This window comes from Drosophila mauritiana, unplaced genomic scaffold (genome assembly GCF_004382145.1).
Source record: "Drosophila mauritiana strain mau12 unplaced genomic scaffold, ASM438214v1 U_212, whole genome shotgun sequence".
Taxonomy (NCBI): Eukaryota; Metazoa; Arthropoda; class Insecta; order Diptera; family Drosophilidae; genus Drosophila; species Drosophila mauritiana.
This window is the reverse complement of record NW_022881348.1, coordinates 18,263-40,180: the sequence shown is the minus strand read 5'-3', so window position 1 is coordinate 40,180 and position 21,918 is coordinate 18,263. Positions and strand designations below refer to the sequence as shown.

Sequence of the window (21,918 nt, the reverse complement as noted above, 5' to 3'; positions counted from 1 at the left end):
TGACGGACTCATGGCACCTTGTGTGCTGTTTGGTGCCCCGGTATGGTATGACACGCCGAGCAAGTAGCCGCCCGGAGACGACTAGCCTCCTGCCAGAGGCTAATCCTGCTTGGATGCCTTTCGGTATGCCGAACAGTGTCCACAGTGGCACTGCAGGTACTTGGTGGAGCTCCCCCGCTTGACTTGGCTGCTAAGTTTTTAGCGGTCAAATACAAGCTGAAGCGTGGATACCCGCTGGAGGAGAACGACTGGCTATGACGAGGACACTACGTGTCTAAGCTGGAAGCAGAGGAAGACTCGCCTAGAAGAGTGCTTACTGCAGAGTTGGCAGAACAGATGGGATGATGACAGCGAACCAGGACGGGTGACGCATAAATTCATCCCATATGTCACTCTCGCCTATCGGGATCCAAGATTTGGATTCTCGATGAGGACGTCTTACCTGCTGACAGTCACGGGTCGTTTAACGCATTTTTGCAAGGAGAGCCCTCAGCGATACCACTGCTTGCGCTTGTGGAGATCCATATGAGGACTGGATGCACATATTGTGCGCTTGCCCCCTATATGCAGATTTGCGGAACCTCGATGGACTTGGAGTGCAGCGCCTTGGCGAAAACTGGACCTTCGATAGAATCCTGGAAGATCAACAGAGGACTCAACGGCTGGCAGTGTTTGCGGACGAAGTGTTCCGTAGGAGGAGGGGTGTTTAGCCCAACAACTTCGCCGTGTGGTTAGCGGGGAGAATACTTCACAGTCCGCTATTGCTTGTCGTAAGAGGCGACTAATATAGCCATAGGTCCCTCTAACCCTGCTTGTCGGAGCAAAAGGAGGAGGCCCACCGAGCCTCTCTTTCGGTACCACGGGTTGTGCAGCTATCCAAGACTGCACATTGAGGTAGGCCCCCTGGTGGGAGTATCGTGGTGGCTGTGGTTGGTACCCATATCGCGGGTAGAGCCTTCGTGTTCGACGTTTGAGTTACGGTGCTAGTTGCGCAAAACTCGGGTGCTGTGACCCAGAGATCAGTAGAGATTTTAGGTAGATCTCGCTCCTCAGCAAGGGGGAGTGCTTGCCCGGCAAGCAAGTACTCGAATTGCTACCGGGGTGGTCGCTATGTACATAGCTATAGCTTCTAGTCCGGGACGCTTGTCTGGCGTATCCAGACACATACACCATGTTGATACATGCACCACTTGTGGGTGTTCAGGGTGTCGTGGTTGTAATCCCTTCAGTGTGGAACACGCCACGTAAAACAAGTTCGGAGAGATCTGAAAAGTCGTCGGTTGTCCCTATCTACTATCTAGCGAAACCACAGCCAAGGGAACGGGCTTGGAATAATTAGCGGGGAAAGAAGACCCTTTTGAGCTTGACTCTAATCTGGCAGTGTAAGGAGACATAAGAGGTGTAGAATAAGTGGGAGATATTAGACCTCGGTTTGGTATCGTCAATGAAATACCACTACTCTTATTGTTTCCTTACTTACTTGATTAAATGGAACGTGTATCATTTCCTAGCCATTATACGGATATATTTATTATATCTTATGGTATTGGGTTTTGATGCAAGCTTCTTGATCAAAGTATCACGAGTTTGTTATATAATCGCAAACAAATTCTTTAATAAAACGATGCATTTATGTATTTTTGATTTGAAAATTTGGTATAACTCCAATTACTCAGGTATGATCCAATTCAAGGACATTGCCAGGTAGGGAGTTTGACTGGGGCGGTACATCTCTCAAATAATAACGGAGGTGTCCCAAGGCCAGCTCAGTGCGGACAGAAACCACACATAGAGCAAAAGGGCAAATGCTGACTTGATCTCGGTGTTCAGTACACACAGGGACAGCAAAAGCTCGGCCTATCGATCCTTTTGGTTTAAAGAGTTTTTAACAAGAGGTGTCAGAAAAGTTACCATAGGGATAACTGGCTTGTGGCGGCCAAGCGTTCATAGCGACGTCGCTTTTTGATCCTTCGATGTCGGCTCTTCCTATCATTGTGAAGCAAAATTCACCAAGCGTTGGATTGTTCACCCATGCAAGGGAACGTGAGCTGGGTTTAGACCGTCGTGAGACAGGTTAGTTTTACCCTACTAATGACAAAACGTTGTTGCGACAGCATTCCTGCGTAGTACGAGAGGAACCGCAGGTACGGACCAATGGCACAATACTTGTTCGAGCGAACAGTGGTATGACGCTACGTCCGTTGGATTATGCCTGAACGCCTCTAAGGTCGTATCCGTGCTGGACTGCAATGATAAATAAGGGGCAATTTGCATTGTATGGCTTCTAAACCATTTAAAGTTTATAATTTATTTTATAAACGACAATGGATGTGATGCCAATGTAATTTGTAACATAGTAAATTAGGAGGATCTTCGATCACCTGATGCCGCGCTAGTTACATATAAAAGCATTATTTAATACAATGACAAAGCCTAGAATCAATTGTAAACGACTTTTGTAACAGGCAAGGTGTTGTAAGTGGTTGAGCAGCTGCCATACTGCGATCCACTGAAGCTTATCCTTTGCTTGATGATTCGATAAATAAATGATTTTTCCTGTAGCCAAACAAACACCTCGTCATCAATTTAGTGACGCATATGATATTGTCCCTATCATATAATTTTTGATATAAAGACTTTAAAGAATTATATCAAGTTGCCAAATACCTCGTCATCAATTTAGTGACGCATATGATATTGTCTCTATCATATAATTAATATAAAGACTTTAATGAATTGTGTCAAGTTGCCAAACACCTCGTCATCAATTTAGTGACGCATATGATATTGTCCCTATCATATAATTTTTGATATAAAAACTTTAAAGAATTGTATCAAGTTGCCAAATACCTCGTCATCAATTTAATGACGCATATGATATTGTCCCTATCATATAATTAATATAAAGACTTTAATGAATTGTGTCAAGTTGCCAAACACCTCGTCATCAATTTAGTGACGCATATGATATTGTCCCTATCATATAATTTTTGATATAAAAACTTTAAAGAATTGTATCAAGTTGCCAAATACCTCGTCATCAATTTAGTGACGCATATGATATTGTCCCTATCATATAATTAATATAAAGACTTTAATGAATTGTGTCAAGTTGCCAAACACCTCGTCATCAATTTAGTGACGCATATGATATTGTCCCTATCATATAATTTTTGATATAAAGACTTTAAAGAATTATATCAAGTTGCCAAATACCTCGTCATCAATTTAGTGACGCATATGATATTGTCTCTATCATATAATTAATATAAAGACTTTAATGAATTGTGTCAAGTTGCCAAACACCTCGTCATCAATTTAGTGACGCATATGATATTGTCCCTATCATATAATTTTTGATATAAAAACTTTAAAGAATTGTATCAAGTTGCCAAATACCTCGTCATCAATTTAATGACGCATATGATATTGTCCCTATCATATAATTAATATAAAGACTTTAATGAATTGTGTCAAGTTGCCAAACACCTCGTCATCAATTTAGTGACGCATATGATATTGTCCCTATCATATAATTTTTGATATAAAAACTTTAAAGAATTGTATCAAGTTGCCAAATACCTCGTCATCAATTTAGTGACGCATATGATATTGTCTCTATCATATAATTAATATAAAGACTTTAATGAATTGTGTCAAGTTGCCAAACACCTCGTCATCAATTTAGTGACGCATATGATATTGTCCCTATCATATAATTTTTGATATAAAGACTTTAAAGAATTCTATCAAGTTGCCAAATACCTCGTCATCAATTTAGTGACGCATATGATATTGTCTCTATCATATAATTAATATAAAGACTTTAATGATTTGTGTCACGTTGCCAAACACCTCGTCATCAATTTAGTGACGCATATGATATTGTCCCTATCATATAATTAATATAAAGACTTTTTAAAGAATTGTATCAAGTTGCCAAACACCTCGTCATCAACTACTATATTATGGTTGCGCCGACCTCTCATATTGTATTCTCTTATGTCTTCATAGGATTTTGGCAATTATACGAGTAAATTAAATAATATACATATGAAAATGATTAATTATTATATGTATAAGGGAAAAAATGCTGAAATATTCCCATATTATCTTAGTATTATAGAGGAAAGACCGTTGCCGACCTCTGATATTGTTCAAAACTTATGTATTTATATGATTTTGGCAATTATATGAGTAAATTAAATAATATACATATAAAATGATTAAATATTATATGTATAAATGTATAAGGGAAAAAATGATGAAATATTCCCACATTATCTTAGTATTATAGAGGAAAGACGAAAGACCGTTGCTGACCTCTGATATTGTTCAAAACTTATGTATTTATATGATTTTGGCAATAATATGAGTAAATTAAATAATATACATATGAAAATGATTAATTATTATATGTATAAATGTATAAGGGAAAAAATGCTGAAAATATTCCCATATTATCTTAGTATTATAGAGGAAAGACCGTTGCTGACCTCTGATATTGTTCAAAACTTATGTATTTATATGATTTTGGCAATTATATGAGTAAATTAAATAATATACATATGAAAATTATTAATTATTATATGTATAGGGGAAAAAATGCTGAAATATTCCCACATTCTCTTAGTATTATAGAGAAAAGCCATTATAGTGAGAGGGTATAGTAGTGTAAACGACCGGAATTACGACAGAGGGTTCAAAAACTACTATAGGTAGGCAGTGGTTGCCGACCTCTCATATTGTTCAAAACTTATGTATTCATATGATTTTGGCAATTATATGAGTAAATTAAATAATATACATATGAAAATTATTAATTATTATATGTATAGGGGAAAAAATGCTGAAATATTCCCACATTCTCTTAGTATTATAGAGAAAAGCCATTATAGTGAGAGGGTATAGTAGTGTAAACGACCGGAATTACGACAGAGGGTTCAAAAACTACTATAGGTAGGCAGTGGTTGCCGACCTCTCATATTGTTCAAAACTTATGTATTCATATGATTTTGGCAATTATATGAGTAAATTAAATAATATACATATGAAAATTATTAATTATTATATGTATAGGGGAAAAAATGCTGAAATATTCCCACATTCTCTTAGTATTATAGAGAAAAGCCATTATAGTGAGAGGGTATAGTAGTGTAAACGACCGGAATTACGACAGAGGGTTCAAAAACTACTATAGGTAGGCAGTGGTTGCCGACCTCTCATATTGTTCAAAACTTATGTATTCATATGATTTTGGCAATTATATGAGTAAATTAAATAATATACATATGAAAATTATTAATTATTATATGTATAGGGAAAAAATGCTGAAATATCCCACATTCTCTTAGTATTATAGAGAAAAGCCATTATAGTGAGAGGGTATAGTAGTGTAAACGACCGGAATTACGACAGAGGGTTCAAAAACTACTATAGGTAGGCAGTGGTTGCCGACCTCTCATATTGTTCAAAACTTATGTATTCATATGATTTTGGCAATATATGAGTAAATTAAATAATATACATATGAAAATGATTAATTATTATATGTATAAGGGAAAAAATGCTGAAAATATCCCACATTCTCTTAGTATTATAGAGAAAAGCCATTATAGTGAGAGGGTATAGTAGTGTAAACGACCGGAATTACGACAGAGGGTTCAAAAACTACTATAGGTAGGCAGTGGTTGCCGACCTCTCATATTGTTCAAAACTTATGTATTCATATGATTTTGGCAATAATATGAGTAAATTAAATAATATACATATGAAAATGATTAATTATTATATGTATAAGGGAAAAAATGCTGAAAATATCCCACATTCTCTTAGTATTATAGAGAAAAGCCATTATAGTGAGAGGGTATAGTAGTGTAAACGACCGGAATTACGACAGAGGGTTCAAAAACTACTATAGGTAGGCAGTGGTTGCCGACCTCTCATATTGTTCAAAACTTATGTATTCATATGATTTTGGCAATAAATGAGTAAATTAAATAATATACATATGAAAATGATTAATTATTATATGTATAAGGGAAAAAATAATCATATTATATATGAATAATGGAAAAAAAATGAAATGTTCCTATAATCTCTTAATATATAAGAGAATAGCCCGTATGTTGGGTGGCAAACGGAATTGAAAATACCCGCTTTGAGGACAGCGGGTTCAAAAACTACTATAGGTAGGCAGTGGTTGCCGACCTCCCGCATTATTCGAAATATTTATTTCGGATTATGTTTATATTGGTTACATACAATAAAGTATATTATTATCCGTACAAATTTGTTTCTCAGTTCTATAGAACACGGGACTTGGCTCCGCGGATAATAGGAATATACGCTTTATAGATAATATCGTTGAAACAAAAGTCAAGTTTCTATTATATATAGAATAACAAATCGTTTCCATATATTATCGTTAATTTTTGGAGGCAGGCAAATATTAATTTATTACCTGCCGTATAGTTGGATTATTATATCGTTACGGTATAATACAAATATGGATTCTTATGAAAGAAATATAAAATTATATATTAAATGTGGAAATATTATCATATGCGCTTGGTTTTATGTTATATATTACCAGAGATATATATGAAAAGAGATAAATTTTAAATTTATCTTCAAAATGCAAATGATTTAACTTAATATTTATATTGGTTAAACAAAAATTGTACATGTGTGGATACAATAATTATGTATGTTGGAAATAAAATGATATTTTATAATGAAATATGTATGTATAAAAAGATAAAATTATAGAAATATATATATTACAATAATTAGATGAAATTCTTGTTATATTGGTAAAACAAGTATAAATTAAAAATGAAAATATGGATTACGAATGCTATATAAAAATGGCCGTAATCGAATGGATTTTTTACTTATATATTTAAAATTTTACCCAAAGGCGAAATATTGAATTTTATTCAATATAATAAAAATCATGGAATTATATAAAGTGAAAAATCTATATATCTATATATCTATTATATTGCTTATTTCGATTCAAAATATATGAATGGAATATGAAGGAAAAACATTATTCTGGTTGATCCTGCCAGTAGTTATATGCTTGTCTCAAAGATTAAGCCATGCATGTCTAAGTACACACGAATTAAAAGTGAAACCGCAAAAGGCTCATTATATCAGTTATGGTTCCTTAGATCGTTAACAGTTACTTGGATAACTGTGGTAATTCTAGAGCTAATACATGCAATTAAAACATGAACCTTATGGGACATGTGCTTTTATTAGGCTAAAACCAAGCGATCGCAAGATCGTTATATTGGTTGAACTCTAGATAACATGCAGATCGTATGGTCTTGTACCGACGACAGATCTTTCAAATGTCTGCCCTATCAACTTTTGATGGTAGTATCTAGGACTACCATGGTTGCAACGGGTAACGGGGAATCAGGGTTCGATTCCGGAGAGGGAGCCTGAGAAACGGCTACCACATCTAAGGAAGGCAGCAGGCGCGTAAATTACCCACTCCCAGCTCGGGGAGGTAGTGACGAAAAATAACAATACAGGACTCATATCCGAGGCCCTGTAATTGGAATGAGTACACTTTAAATCCTTTAACAAGGACCAATTGGAGGGCAAGTCTGGTGCCAGCAGCCGCGGTAATTCCAGCTCCAATAGCGTATATTAAAGTTGTTGCGGTTAAAACGTTCGTAGTTGAACTTGTGCTTCATACGGGTAGTACAACTTACAATTGTGGTTAGTACTATACCTTTATGTATGTAAGCGTATTACCGGTGGAGTTCTTATATGTGATTAAATACTTGTATTTTTTCATATGTTCCTCCTATTTAAAAACCTGCACTAGTGCTCTTAAACGAGTGTTATTGTGGGCCGGTACTATTACTTTGAACAAATTAGAGTGCTTAAAGCAGGCTTCAAATGCCTGAATATTCTGTGCATGGGATAATGAAATAAGACCTCTGTTCTGCTTTCATTGGTTTTCAGATCAAGAGGTAATGATTAATAGAAGCAGTTTGGGGGCATTAGTATTACGACGCGAGAGGTGAAATTCTTGGACCGTCGTAAGACTAACTTAAGCGAAAGCATTTGCCAAAGATGTTTTCATTAATCAAGAACGAAAGTTAGAGGTTCGAAGGCGATCAGATACCGCCCTAGTTCTAACCATAAACGATGCCAGCTAGCAATTGGGTGTAGCTACTTTTATGGCTCTCTCAGTCGCTTCCCGGGAAACCAAAGCTTTTGGGCTCCGGGGGAAGTATGGTTGCAAAGCTGAAACTTAAAGGAATTGACGGAAGGGCACCACCAGGAGTGGAGCCTGCGGCTTAATTTGACTCAACACGGGAAAACTTACCAGGTCCGAACATAAGTGTGTAAGACAGATTGATAGCTCTTTCTCGAATCTATGGGTGGTGGTGCATGGCCGTTCTTAGTTCGTGGAGTGATTTGTCTGGTTAATTCCGATAACGAACGAGACTCAAATATATTAAATAGATATCTTCAGGATTATGGTGCTGAAGCTTATGTAGCCTTCATTCATGGTGGCAGTAAAATGTTTATTGTGTTTGAATGTGTTTATGTAAGTGGAGCCGTACCTGTTGGTTTGTCCCATTATAAGGACACTAGCTTCTTAAATGGACAAATTGCGTCTAGCAATAATGAGATTGAGCAATAACAGGTCTGTGATGCCCTTAGATGTCCTGGGCTGCACGCGCGCTACAATGAAAGTATCAACGTGTATTTCCTAGACCGAGAGGTCCGGGTAAACCGCTGAACCACTTTCATGCTTGGGATTGTGAACTGAAACTGTTCACATGAACTTGGAATTCCCAGTAAGTGTGAGTCATTAACTCGCATTGATTACGTCCCTGCCCTTTGTACACACCGCCCGTCGCTACTACCGATTGAATTATTTAGTGAGGTCTCCGGACGTGATCACTGTGACGCCTTGCGTGTTACGGTTGTTTCGCAAAAGTTGACCGAACTTGATTATTTAGAGGAAGTAAAAGTCGTAACAAGGTTTCCGTAGGTGAACCTGCGGAAGGATCATTATTGTATAATATCCTTATCGTTAATAAACATTTGTTATAATACAAATAAATACAATTTACCAAAATAAAAATATTACAAAATGATTCCACGGAATCAAAAGTTAAAGTCAAAATAAAATGAAGATGGCTTTTATTTTATATGTGGGGCTTGGCAACCTCATAAAAAGACTTTAACATTATTAATGTTGTTGTGCGTATTTGTGGCAGTACCTACTACAACAATGGCGTTTCCTATAAAAACAAATTCTCGAAAATGGAAATCGAAGAAACTGAACAAAATTTGAAAGTAGAAGTCGAATTAAAATTAAAATAATTTTGAATGTGGTATTCAAAATAAGTGTGTGTGTATATGGACCATAATATACACGCGTTGCGAATATGTATTGTTCATCTATGTTATGAGCATACGTTGGCTAATGCAACAACCTAAAATATACAATGTTTGTACCTGTCATCCATCAGGTTAATGTTTTATATAAATTTTGCAGTATGTGTCACCCAAAATAGCAAACCATAACCAGATTTTTATGATACATAATGCTTATATGAAACTAAGACATATCGCAACATTTATTTTTAGGTATAAAAATAAATTTATTGAAGGAATTGATATATGCCAGTAAAATGGTGTATTTTTAATTTCTTTCAATAAAAACAATATTGATATTATATAAAAATGAATTATAAAACTCTAAGCGGTGGATCACTCGGCTCATGGGTCGATGAAGAACGCAGCAAACTGTGCGTCATCGTGTGAACTGCAGGACACATGAACATCGACATTTTGAACGCATATCGCAGTCCATGCTGTTATGTACTTTAATTAATTTTATAGTGCTGCTTGGACTACATATGGTTGAGGGTTGTAAGACTATGCTAATTAAGTTGTTTATAAATTTTTTATAAGCATATGGTATATTATTGGATTAAATAATGATTTTATTCATAATATTAAAAAAGAAATGAAAAACATTATCTCACATTTGAATGTGAAAAACGAAGAGAAATATTTTCTTTTTCAATCAAATAATACTGAGAAATGTCTAGCATAAAAAATTGAAATATTTTTCATCTAGAATTGTCTCTTATTAATGATTCGGAAAAAGAAAAATCTTGGTTTTGTTATTATTCTTCGTTGGTTCGTTAAATGGATAAAAAATAACTTTGCTTACAAGAACTATTGGAACTATTTATAACGAATTTAATTGATTGTTTTATCATTTATATATAAAGAATTTATGGCAAAATATAGTTATATATACAACCTCAACTCATATGGGACTACCCCCTGAATTTAAGCATATTAATTAGGGGAGGAAAAGAAACTAACAAGGATTTTCTTAGTAGCGGCGAGCGAAAAGAAAACAGTTCAGCACTAAGTCACTTTGTCTATATGGCAAATGTGAGATGCAGTGTATGGAGCGTCAATATTCTAGTATGAGAAATTAATGATTTAAGTCCTTCTTAAATGAGGCCATTTACCCATAGAGGGTGCCAGGCCCGTATAACGTTAATGATTACTAGATGATGTTTCCAAAGAGTCGTGTTGCTTGATAGTGCAGCACTAAGTGGGTGGTAAACTCCATCTAAAACTAAATATAACCATGAGACCGATAGTAAACAAGTACCGTGAGGGAAAGTTGAAAAGAACTCTGAATAGAGAGTTAAACAGTACGTGAAACTGCTTAGAGGTTAAGCCCGATGAACCTGAATATCCGTTATGGAAAATTCATCATTAAAATTGTAATATTTAAATAATATTATTAAGAATAATGTGCATTTTTTCCATATAAGGACATTGTAATCTATTAGCATATCCCAAATTTATCATAAAATATAACTTATAGTTTATTCCAATTAAATTGCTTGCATTTTAACACAGAATAAATGTTATTAATTTGATAAAGTGCTGATAGATTTATATTATTACAGAGCGTTAATTTTTCGGAATTATATAATGGCATAATTATCATTGATTTTTGTGTTTATTATATGCTCTTGTATGATTAACAATGCGAAAGATTCAGGATACCTTCGGGACCCGTCTTGAAACACGGACCAAGGAGTCTAACATATGTGCAAGTTATTGGGATGTAAACCTAATAGCGTAATTAACTTGACTAATAATGGGATTAGTTTTTTAGCTATTTATAGCTAATTAACACAATCCCGGGGCGTTCTATATAGTTATGTATAATGTATATTTATATTATTTATGCCTCTAACTGGAACGTACCTTGAGCATATATGCTGTGACCCGAAAGATGGTGAACTATACTTGATCAGGTTGAAGTCAGGGGAAACCCTGATGGAAGACCGAAACAGTTCTGACGTGCAAATCGATTGTCAGAATTGAGTATAGGGGCGAAAGACCAATCGAACCATCTAGTAGCTGGTTCCTTCCGAAGTTTCCCTCAGGATAGCTGGTGCATTTTAATATTATATAAAATAATCTTATCTGGTAAAGCGAATGATTAGAGGCCTTAGGGTCGAAACGATCTTAACCTATTCTCAAACTTTAAATGGGTAAGAACCTTAACTTTCTTGATATGAAGTTCAAGGTTATGATATAATGTGCCCAGTGGGCCACTTTTGGTAAGCAGAACTGGCGCTGTGGGATGAACCAAACGTAATGTTACGGTGCCCAAATTAACAACTCATGCAGATACCATGAAAGGCGTTGGTTGCTTAAAACAGCAGGACGGTGATCATGGAAGTCGAAATCCGCTAAGGAGTGTGTAACAACTCACCTGCCGAAGCAACTAGCCCTTAAAATGGATGGCGCTTAAGTTGTATACCTATACATTACCGCTAAAGTAGATGATTTATATTACTTGTGATATAAATTTTGAAACTTTAGTGAGTAGGAAGGTACAATGGTATGCGTAGAAGTGTTTGGCGTAAGCCTGCATGGAGCTGCCATTGGTACAGATCTTGGTGGTAGTAGCAAATAATCGAATGAGACCTTGGAGGACTGAAGTGGAGAAGGGTTTCGTGTGAACAGTGGTTGATCACGAGTTAGTCGGTCCTAAGTTCAAGGCGAAAGCCGAAAATTTTCAAGTAAAACAAAAATGCCTAACTATATAAACAAAGCGAATATAATACACTTGAATAATTTTGAACGAAAGGGAATACGGTTCCAATTCCGTAACCTGTTGAGTATCCGTTTGTTATTAAATATGGGCCTCGTGCTCATCCTGGCAACAGGAACGACCATAAAGAAGCCGTCGAGAGATATCGGAAGAGTTTTCTTTTCTGTTTTATAGCCGTACTACCATGGAAGTCTTTCGCAGAGAGATATGGTAGATGGGCTAGAAGAGCATGACATATACTGTTGTGTCGATATTTTCTCCTCGGACCTTGAAAATTTATGGTGGGGACACGCAAACTTCTCAACAGGCCGTACCAATATCCGCAGCTGGTCTCCAAGGTGAAGAGTCTCTAGTCGATAGAATAATGTAGGTAAGGGAAGTCGGCAAATTAGATCCGTAACTTCGGGATAAGGATTGGCTCTGAAGATTGAGATAGTCGGGCTTGATTGGGAAACAATAACATGGTTTATGTGCTCGTTCTGGGTAAATAGAGTTTCTAGCATTTATGTTAGTTACTTGTTCCCCGGATAGTTTAGTTACGTAGCCAATTGTGGAACTTTCTTGCTAAAATTTTTAAGAATACTATTTGGGTTAAACCAATTAGTTCTTATCAATTATAACGATTATCAATTAACAATCAATTCAGAACTGGCACGGACTTGGGGAATCCGACTGTCTAATTAAAACAAAGCATTGTGATGGCCCTAGCGGGTGTTGACACAATGTGATTTCTGCCCAGTGCTCTGAATGTCAAAGTGAAGAAATTCAAGTAAGCGCGGGTCAACGGCGGGAGTAACTATGACTCCTCTTTACTAACAGGAAAGAATATATAGACGGTATTCGTCTGCGGATAAATGCCCTACCCACGAAGTCTCGTACTACAAGGGGAAGGCACGAATTGGAACGACAGTGTCGTGCAGGATGTGACGCTCCCGAAACAACAAACCATATAATGCAAAAATGTTACCGATCGCATGGAGGCGCGTAGCTAGACACAACTGCGTAGTAAATCGAATCAAGCGGGACTTGAGGAGAGAGGCTGCGCGGTCATTGTTGAACCAAGTCTGCAGTGCGAATCCGGCCTTAATAAACCGGACCTGGTGGCACTACGACAAAATCACATTGATGTGATCGACATACAAATTGTGACAGACGGACACTCTATGGATGATGCGCACCAGCGCAAAATCAATAGATACGACAGACCGGACATACGAACTGAATTGCGTCGCAGATTCGAAGCCGCAGGTGACATTGAATTCCATTCTGCCACCCTGAACTGGAGGGGGATCTGGAGTGGTCAATCCGTTAAAAGATTGATAGCGAAGGGTCTCCTCAGCAAATATGATAGTCATATCATTAGCGTCCAGGTTATGAGAGGCAGTCTCGGTTGTTTTAAACAGTTCATGTACCTGAGCGGGTTTTCCCGAGATTGGACTTAGCTAAAACGTTTGGTTCAAAACATTTGCTTGCTGTCTTGGCATAACATCAATAAAGGCATAAACATCGCAAATAATGGTAATATATAAATGGCTATGAGGATGGTTTTAGTACGTAGGCGTTGCGGAACTTCGGTTCAGCAATGAATCGTGCATGCTAGGAAACTGAAGTGTTGACAGACCTAGTATCTTTCGATAGATTTCCATACCTCCGCGATCAAAAAAAAAAAAAAAAATAGCCAAATGCCTCGTCATCTAATTAGTGACGCGCATGAATGGATTAACGAGATTCCTACTGTCCCTATCTACTATCTAGCGAAACCACAGCCAAGGGAACGGGCTTGGAATAATTAGCGGGGAAAGAAGACCCTTTTGAGCTTGACTCTAATCTGGCAGTGTAAGGAGACATAAGAGGTGTAGAATAAGTGGGAGATATTAGACCTCGGTTTGGTATCGTCAATGAAATACCACTACTCTTATTGTTTCCTTACTTACTTGATTAAATGGAACGTGTATCATTTCCTAGCCATTATACGGATATATTTATTATATCTTATGGTATTGGGTTTTGATGCAAGCTTCTTGATCAAAGTATCACGAGTTTGTTATATAATCGCAAACAAATTCTTTAATAAAACGATGCATTTATGTATTTTTGATTTGAAAATTTGGTATAACTCCAATTACTCAGGTATGATCCAATTCAAGGACATTGCCAGGTAGGGAGTTTGACTGGGGCGGTACATCTCTCAAATAATAACGGAGGTGTCCCAAGGCCAGCTCAGTGCGGACAGAAACCACACATAGAGCAAAAGGGCAAATGCTGACTTGATCTCGGTGTTCAGTACACACAGGGACAGCAAAAGCTCGGCCTATCGATCCTTTTGGTTTAAAGAGTTTTTAACAAGAGGTGTCAGAAAAGTTACCATAGGGATAACTGGCTTGTGGCGGCCAAGCGTTCATAGCGACGTCGCTTTTTGATCCTTCGATGTCGGCTCTTCCTATCATTGTGAAGCAAAATTCACCAAGCGTTGGATTGTTCACCCATGCAAGGGAACGTGAGCTGGGTTTAGACCGTCGTGAGACAGGTTAGTTTTACCCTACTAATGACAAAACGTTGTTGCGACAGCATTCCTGCGTAGTACGAGAGGAACCGCAGGTACGGACCAATGGCACAATACTTGTTCGAGCGAACAGTGGTATGACGCTACGTCCGTTGGATTATGCCTGAACGCCTCTAAGGTCGTATCCGTGCTGGACTGCAATGATAAATAAGGGGCAATTTGCATTGTATGGCTTCTAAACCATTTAAAGTTTATAATTTATTTTATAAACGACAATGGATGTGATGCCAATGTAATTTGTAACATAGTAAATTAGGAGGATCTTCGATCACCTGATGCCGCGCTAGTTACATATAAAAGCATTATTTAATACAATGACAAAGCCTAGAATCAATTGTAAACGACTTTTGTAACAGGCAAGGTGTTGTAAGTGGTTGAGCAGCTGCCATACTGCGATCCACTGAAGCTTATCCTTTGCTTGATGATTCGATAAATAAATGATTTTTCCTGTAGCCAAACAAACACCTCGTCATCAATTTAGTGACGCATATGATATTGTCCCTATCATATAATTTTTGATATAAAGACTTTAAAGAATTATATCAAGTTGCCAAATACCTCGTCATCAATTTAGTGACGCATATGATATTGTCCTATCATATAATTAATATAAAGACTTTAATGAATTGTGTCAAGTTGCCAAACACCTCGTCATCAATTTAGTGACGCATATGATATTGTCCCTATCATATAATTTTTGATATAAAAACTTTAAAGAATTGTATCAAGTTGCCAAATACCTCGTCATCAATTTAGTGACGCATATGATATTGTCCCTATCATATAATTAATATAAAGACTTTAATGAATTGTGTCAAGTTGCCAAACACCTCGTCATCAATTTAGTGACGCATATGATATTGTCCCTATCATATAATTTTTGATATAAAAACTTTAAAGAATTGTATCAAGTTGCCAAATACCTCGTCATCAATTTAGTGACGCATATGATATTGTCCCTATCATATAATTAATATAAAGACTTTAATGAATTGTGTCAAGTTGCCAAACACCTCGTCATCAATTTAGTGACGCATATGATATTGTCCCTATCATATAATTTTTGATATAAAGACTTTAAAGAATTATATCAAGTTGCCAAATACCTCGTCATCAATTTAGTGACGCATATGATATTGTCTCTATCATATAATTAATATAAAGACTTTAATGAATTGTGTCAAGTTGCCAAACACCTCGTCATCAATTTAGTGACGCATATGATATTGTCCCTATCATATAATTTTTGATATAAAAACTTTAAAGAATTGTATCAAGTTGCCAAATACCTCGTCATCAATTTATGACGCATATGATATTGTCCCTATCATATAATTAATATAAAGACTTTAATGAATTGTGTCAAGTTGCCAAACACCTCGTCATCAATTTAGTGACGCATATGATATTGTCCCTATCATATAATTTTTGATATAAAAACTTTAAAGAATTGTATCAAGTTGCCAAATACCTCGTCATCAATTTAGTGACGCATATGATATTGTCTCTATCATATAATTAATATAAAGACTTTAATGAATTGTGTCAAGTTGCCAAACACCTCGTCATCAATTTAGTGACGCATATGATATTGTCCCTATCATATAATTTTTGATATAAAGACTTTAAAGAATTCTATCAAGTTGCCAAATACCTCGTCATCAATTTAGTGACGCATATGATATTGTCTCTATCATATAATTAATATAAAGACTTTAATGATTTGTGTCACGTTGCCAAACACCTCGTCATCAATTTAGTGACGCATATGATATTGTCCCTATCATATAATTAATATAAAGACTTTTTAAAGAATTGTATCAAGTTGCCAAACACCTCGTCATCAACTACTATATTATGGTTGCGCCGACCTCTCATATTGTATTCTCTTATGTCTTCATAGGATTTTGGCAATTATACGAGTAAATTAAATAATATACATATGAAAATGATTAATTATTATATGTATAAGGGAAAAAATGCTGAAATATTCCCATATTATCTTAGTATTATAGAGGAAAGACCGTTGCCGACCTCTGATATTGTTCAAAACTTATGTATTTATATGATTTTGGCAATTATATGAGTAAATTAAATAATATACATATAAAATGATTAAATATTATATGTATAAATGTATAAAGGAAAAAATGATGAAATATTCCCACATTATCTTAGTATTATAGAGGAAAGACCGTTGCTGACCTCTGATATTGTTCAAAACTTATGTATTTATATGATTTTGGCAATAATATGAGTAAATTAAATAATATACATATGAAAATGATTAATTATTATATGTATAAATGTATAAGGGAAAAAATGCTGAAAATATTCCCATATTATCTTAGTATTATAGAGGAAAGACCGTTGCTGACCTCTGATATTGTTCAAAACTTATGTATTTATATGATTTTGGCAATTATATGAGTAAATTAAATAATATACATATGAAAATTATTAATTATTATATGTATAGGGGAAAAAATGCTGAAATATCCCACATTCTCTTAGTATTATAGAGAAAAGCCATTATAGTGAGAGGGTATAGTAGTGTAAACGACCGGAATTACGACAGAGGGTTCAAAAACTACTATAGGTAGGCAGTGGTTGCCGACCTCTCATATTGTTCAAAACTTATGTATTCATATGATTTTGGCAATTATATGAGTAAATTAAATAATATACATATGAAAATTATTAATTATTATATGTATAGGGGAAAAAATGCTGAAATATTCCCACATTCTCTTAGTATTATAGAGAAAAGCCATTATAGTGAGAGGGTATAGTAGTGTAAACGACCGGAATTACGACAGAGGGTTCAAAAACTACTATAGGTAGGCAGTGGTTGCCGACCTCTCATATTGTTCAAAACTTATGTATTCATATGATTTTGGCAATTATATGAGTAAATTAAATAATATACATATGAAAATTATTAATTATTATATGTATAAGGGAAAAAATGCTGAAAATATCCCACATTCTCTTAGTATATAGAGAAAAGCCATTATAGTGAGAGGGTATAGTAGTGTAAACGACCGGAATTACGACAGAGGGTTCAAAAACTACTATAGGTAGGCAGTGGTTGCCGACCTCTCATATTGTTCAAAACTTATGTATTCATATGATTTTGGCAATAATATGAGTAAATTAAATAATATACATATGAAAATGATTAATTATTATATGTATAAGGGAAAAAATTCTGAAAATATCCCACATTCTCTTAGTATTATAGAGAAAAGCCATTATAGTGAGAGGGTATAGTAGTGTAAACGACCGGAATTACGACAGAGGGTTCAAAAACTACTATAGGTAGGCAGTGGTTGCCGACCTCTCATATTGTTCAAAACTTATGTATTCATATGATTTTGGCAATAATATGAGTAAATTAAATAATATACATATGAAAATGATTAATTATTATATGTATAAGGGAAAAAATGCTGAAAATATCCCACATTCTCTTAGTATTATAGAGAAAAGCCATTATAGTGAGAGGGTATAGTAGTGTAAACGACCGGAATTACGACAGAGGGTTCAAAAACTACTATAGGTAGGCAGTGGTTGCCGACCTCTCATATTGTTCAAAACTTATGTATTCATATGATTTTGGCAATAATATGAGTAAATTAAATAATATACATATGAAAATGATTAATTATTATATGTATAAGGGAAAAAATGCTGAAAATATCCCACATTCTCTTAGTATTATAGAGAAAAGCCATTATAGTGAGAGGGTATAGTAGTGTAAACGACCGGAATTACGACAGAGGGTTCAAAAACTACTATAGGTAGGCAGTGGTTGCCGACCTCTCATATTGTTCAAAACTTATGTATTCATATGATTTTGGCAATAATATGAGTAAATTAAATAATATACATATGAAAATGATTAATTATTATATGTATAAGGGAAAAAATAATCATATTATATATGAATAATGGAAAAAAAATGAAATGTTCCTATAATCTCTTAATATATAAGAGAATAGCCCGTATGTTGGGTGGCAAACGGAATTGAAAATACCCGCTTTGAGGACAGCGGGTTCAAAAACTACTATAGGTAGGCAGTGGTTGCCGACCTCCCGCATTATTCGAAATATTTATTTCGGATTATGTTTATATTGGTTACATACAATAAAGTATATTATTATCCGTACAAATTTGTTTCTCAGTTCTATAGAACACGGGACTTGGCTCCGCGGATAATAGGAATATACGCTTTATAGATAATATCGTTGAAACAAAAGTCAAGTTTCTATTATATATAGAATAACAAATCGTTTCCATATATTATCGTTAATTTTTGGAGGCAGGCAAATATTAATTTATTACCTGCCGTATAGTTGGATTATTATATCGTTACGGTATAATACAAATATGGATTCTTATGAAAGAAATATAAAATTATATATTAAATGTGGAAATATTATCATATGCGCTTGGTTTTATGTTATATATTACCAGAGATATATATGAAAAGAGATAAATTTTAAATTTATCTTCAAAATGCAAATGATTTAACTTAATATTTATATTGGTTAAACAAAAATTGTACATGTGTGGATACAATAATTATGTATGTTGGAAATAAAATGATATTTTATAATGAAATATGTATGTATAAAAAGATAAAATTATAGAAATATATATATTACAATAATTAGATGAAATTCTTGTTATATTGGTAAAACAAGTATAAATTAAAAATGAAAATATGGATTACGAATGCTATATAAAAATGGCCGTAATCGAATGGATTTTTTACTTATATATTTAAAATTTTACCCAAAGGCGAAATATTGAATTTTATTCAATATAATAAAAATCATGGAATTATATAAAGTGAAAAATCTATATATCTATATATCTATTATATTGCTTATTTCGATTCAAAATATATGAATGGAATATGAAGGAAAAACATTATTCTGGTTGATCCTGCCAGTAGTTATATGCTTGTCTCAAAGATTAAGCCATGCATGTCTAAGTACACACGAATTAAAAGTGAAACCGCAAAAGGCTCATTATATCAGTTATGGTTCCTTAGATCGTTAACAGTTACTTGGATAACTGTGGTAATTCTAGAGCTAATACATGCAATTAAAACATGAACCTTATGGGACATGTGCTTTTATTAGGCTAAAACCAAGCGATCGCAAGATCGTTATATTGGTTGAACTCTAGATAACATGCAGATCGTATGGTCTTGTACCGACGACAGATCTTTCAAATGTCTGCCCTATCAACTTTTGATGGTAGTATCTAGGACTACCATGGTTGCAACGGGTAACGGGGAATCAGGGTTCGATTCCGGAGAGGGAGCCTGAGAAACGGCTACCACATCTAAGGAAGGCAGCAGGCGCGTAAATTACCCACTCCCAGCTCGGGGAGGTAGTGACGAAAAATAACAATACAGGACTCATATCCGAGGCCCTGTAATTGGAATGAGTACACTTTAAATCCTTTAACAAGGACCAATTGGAGGGCAAGTCTGGTGCCAGCAGCCGCGGTAATTCCAGCTCCAATAGCGTATATTAAAGTTGTTGCGGTTAAAACGTTCGTAGTTGAACTTGTGCTTCATACGGGTAGTACAACTTACAATTGTGGTTAGTACTATACCTTTATGTATGTAAGCGTATTACCGGTGGAGTTCTTATATGTGATTAAATACTTGTATTTTTTCATATGTTCCTCCTATTTAAAAACCTGCACTAGTGCTCTTAAACGAGTGTTATTGTGGGCCGGTACTATTACTTTGAACAAATTAGAGTGCTTAAAGCAGGCTTCAAATGCCTGAATATTCTGTGCATGGGATAATGAAATAAGACCTCTGTTCTGCTTTCATTGGTTTTCAGATCAAGAGGTAATGATTAATAGAAGCAGTTTGGGGGCATTAGTATTACGACGCGAGAGGTGAAATTCTTGGACCGTCGTAAGACTAACTTAAGCGAAAGCATTTGCCAAAGATGTTTTCATTAATCAAGAACGAAAGTTAGAGGTTCGAAGGCGATCAGATACCGCCCTAGTTCTAACCATAAACGATGCCAGCTAGCAATTGGGTGTAGCTACTTTTATGGCTCTCTCAGTCGCTTCCCGGGAAACCAAAGCTTTTGGGCTCCGGGGGAAGTATGGTTGCAAAGCTGAAACTTAAAGGAATTGACGGAAGGGCACCACCAGGAGTGGAGCCTGCGGCTTAATTTGACTCAACACGGGAAAACTTACCAGGTCCGAACATAAGTGTGTAAGACAGATTGATAGCTCTTTCTCGAATCTATGGGTGGTGGTGCATGGCCGTTCTTAGTTCGTGGAGTGATTTGTCTGGTTAATTCCGATAACGAACGAGACTCAAATATATTAAATAGATATCTTCAGGATTATGGTGCTGAAGCTTATGTAGCCTTCATTCATGGTGGCAGTAAAATGTTTATTGTGTTTGAATGTGTTTATGTAAGTGGAGCCGTACCTGTTGGTTTGTCCCATTATAAGGACACTAGCTTCTTAAATGGACAAATTGCGTCTAGCAATAATGAGATTGAGCAATAACAGGTCTGTGATGCCCTTAGATGTCCTGGGCTGCACGCGCGCTACAATGAAAGTATCAACGTGTATTTCCTAGACCGAGAGGTCCGGGTAAACCGCTGAACCACTTTCATGCTTGGGATTGTGAACTGAAACTGTTCACATGAACTTGGAATTCCCAGTAAGTGTGAGTCATTAACTCGCATTGATTACGTCCCTGCCCTTTGTACACACCGCCCGTCGCTACTACCGATTGAATTATTTAGTGAGGTCTCCGGACGTGATCACTGTGACGCCTTGCGTGTTACGGTTGTTTCGCAAAAGTTGACCGAACTTGATTATTTAGAGGAAGTAAAAGTCGTAACAAGGTTTCCGTAGGTGAACCTGCGGAAGGATCATTATTGTATAATATCCTTATCGTTAATAAACATTTGTTATAATACAAATAAATACAATTTACCAAAATAAAAATATTACAAAATGATTCCACGGAATCAAAAGTTAAAGTCAAAATAAAATGAAGATGGCTTTTATTTTATATGTGGGGCTTGGCAACCTCATAAAAAGACTTTAACATTATTAATGTTGTTGTGCGTATTTGTGGCAGTACCTACTACAACAATGGCGTTTCCTATAAAAACAAATTCTCGAAAATGGAAATCGAAGAAACTGAACAAAA

The 21,918-nt window shown here is 35.5% G+C and overlaps 3 non-coding genes and 1 pseudogene across 3 annotated transcripts; all 4 read left to right on the top strand.

The window, feature by feature from the left end:
• The first annotated feature begins 7,056 nt into the window (after nt 1–7,056).
• On the top strand, nt 7,057–9,051 carry LOC117149440. Its single transcript, XR_004460300.1, has one exon. It is a non-coding gene; the product is annotated as a small subunit ribosomal RNA (ribosomal RNA).
• Nucleotides 9,052–9,737: 686 nt separating this feature from the next.
• On the top strand, nt 9,738–9,916 carry LOC117149445. Its single transcript, XR_004460303.1, has one exon. It is a non-coding gene; the product is annotated as a 5.8S ribosomal RNA (ribosomal RNA).
• A 395-nt stretch (nt 9,917–10,311) lies between these two features.
• On the top strand, nt 10,312–15,135 carry LOC117149443 (annotated as a pseudogene).
• Nucleotides 15,136–19,645: 4,510 nt separating this feature from the next.
• On the top strand, nt 19,646–21,640 carry LOC117149447. Its single transcript, XR_004460305.1, has one exon. It is a non-coding gene; the product is annotated as a small subunit ribosomal RNA (ribosomal RNA).
• Nucleotides 21,641–21,918: the final 278 nt, after the last annotated feature.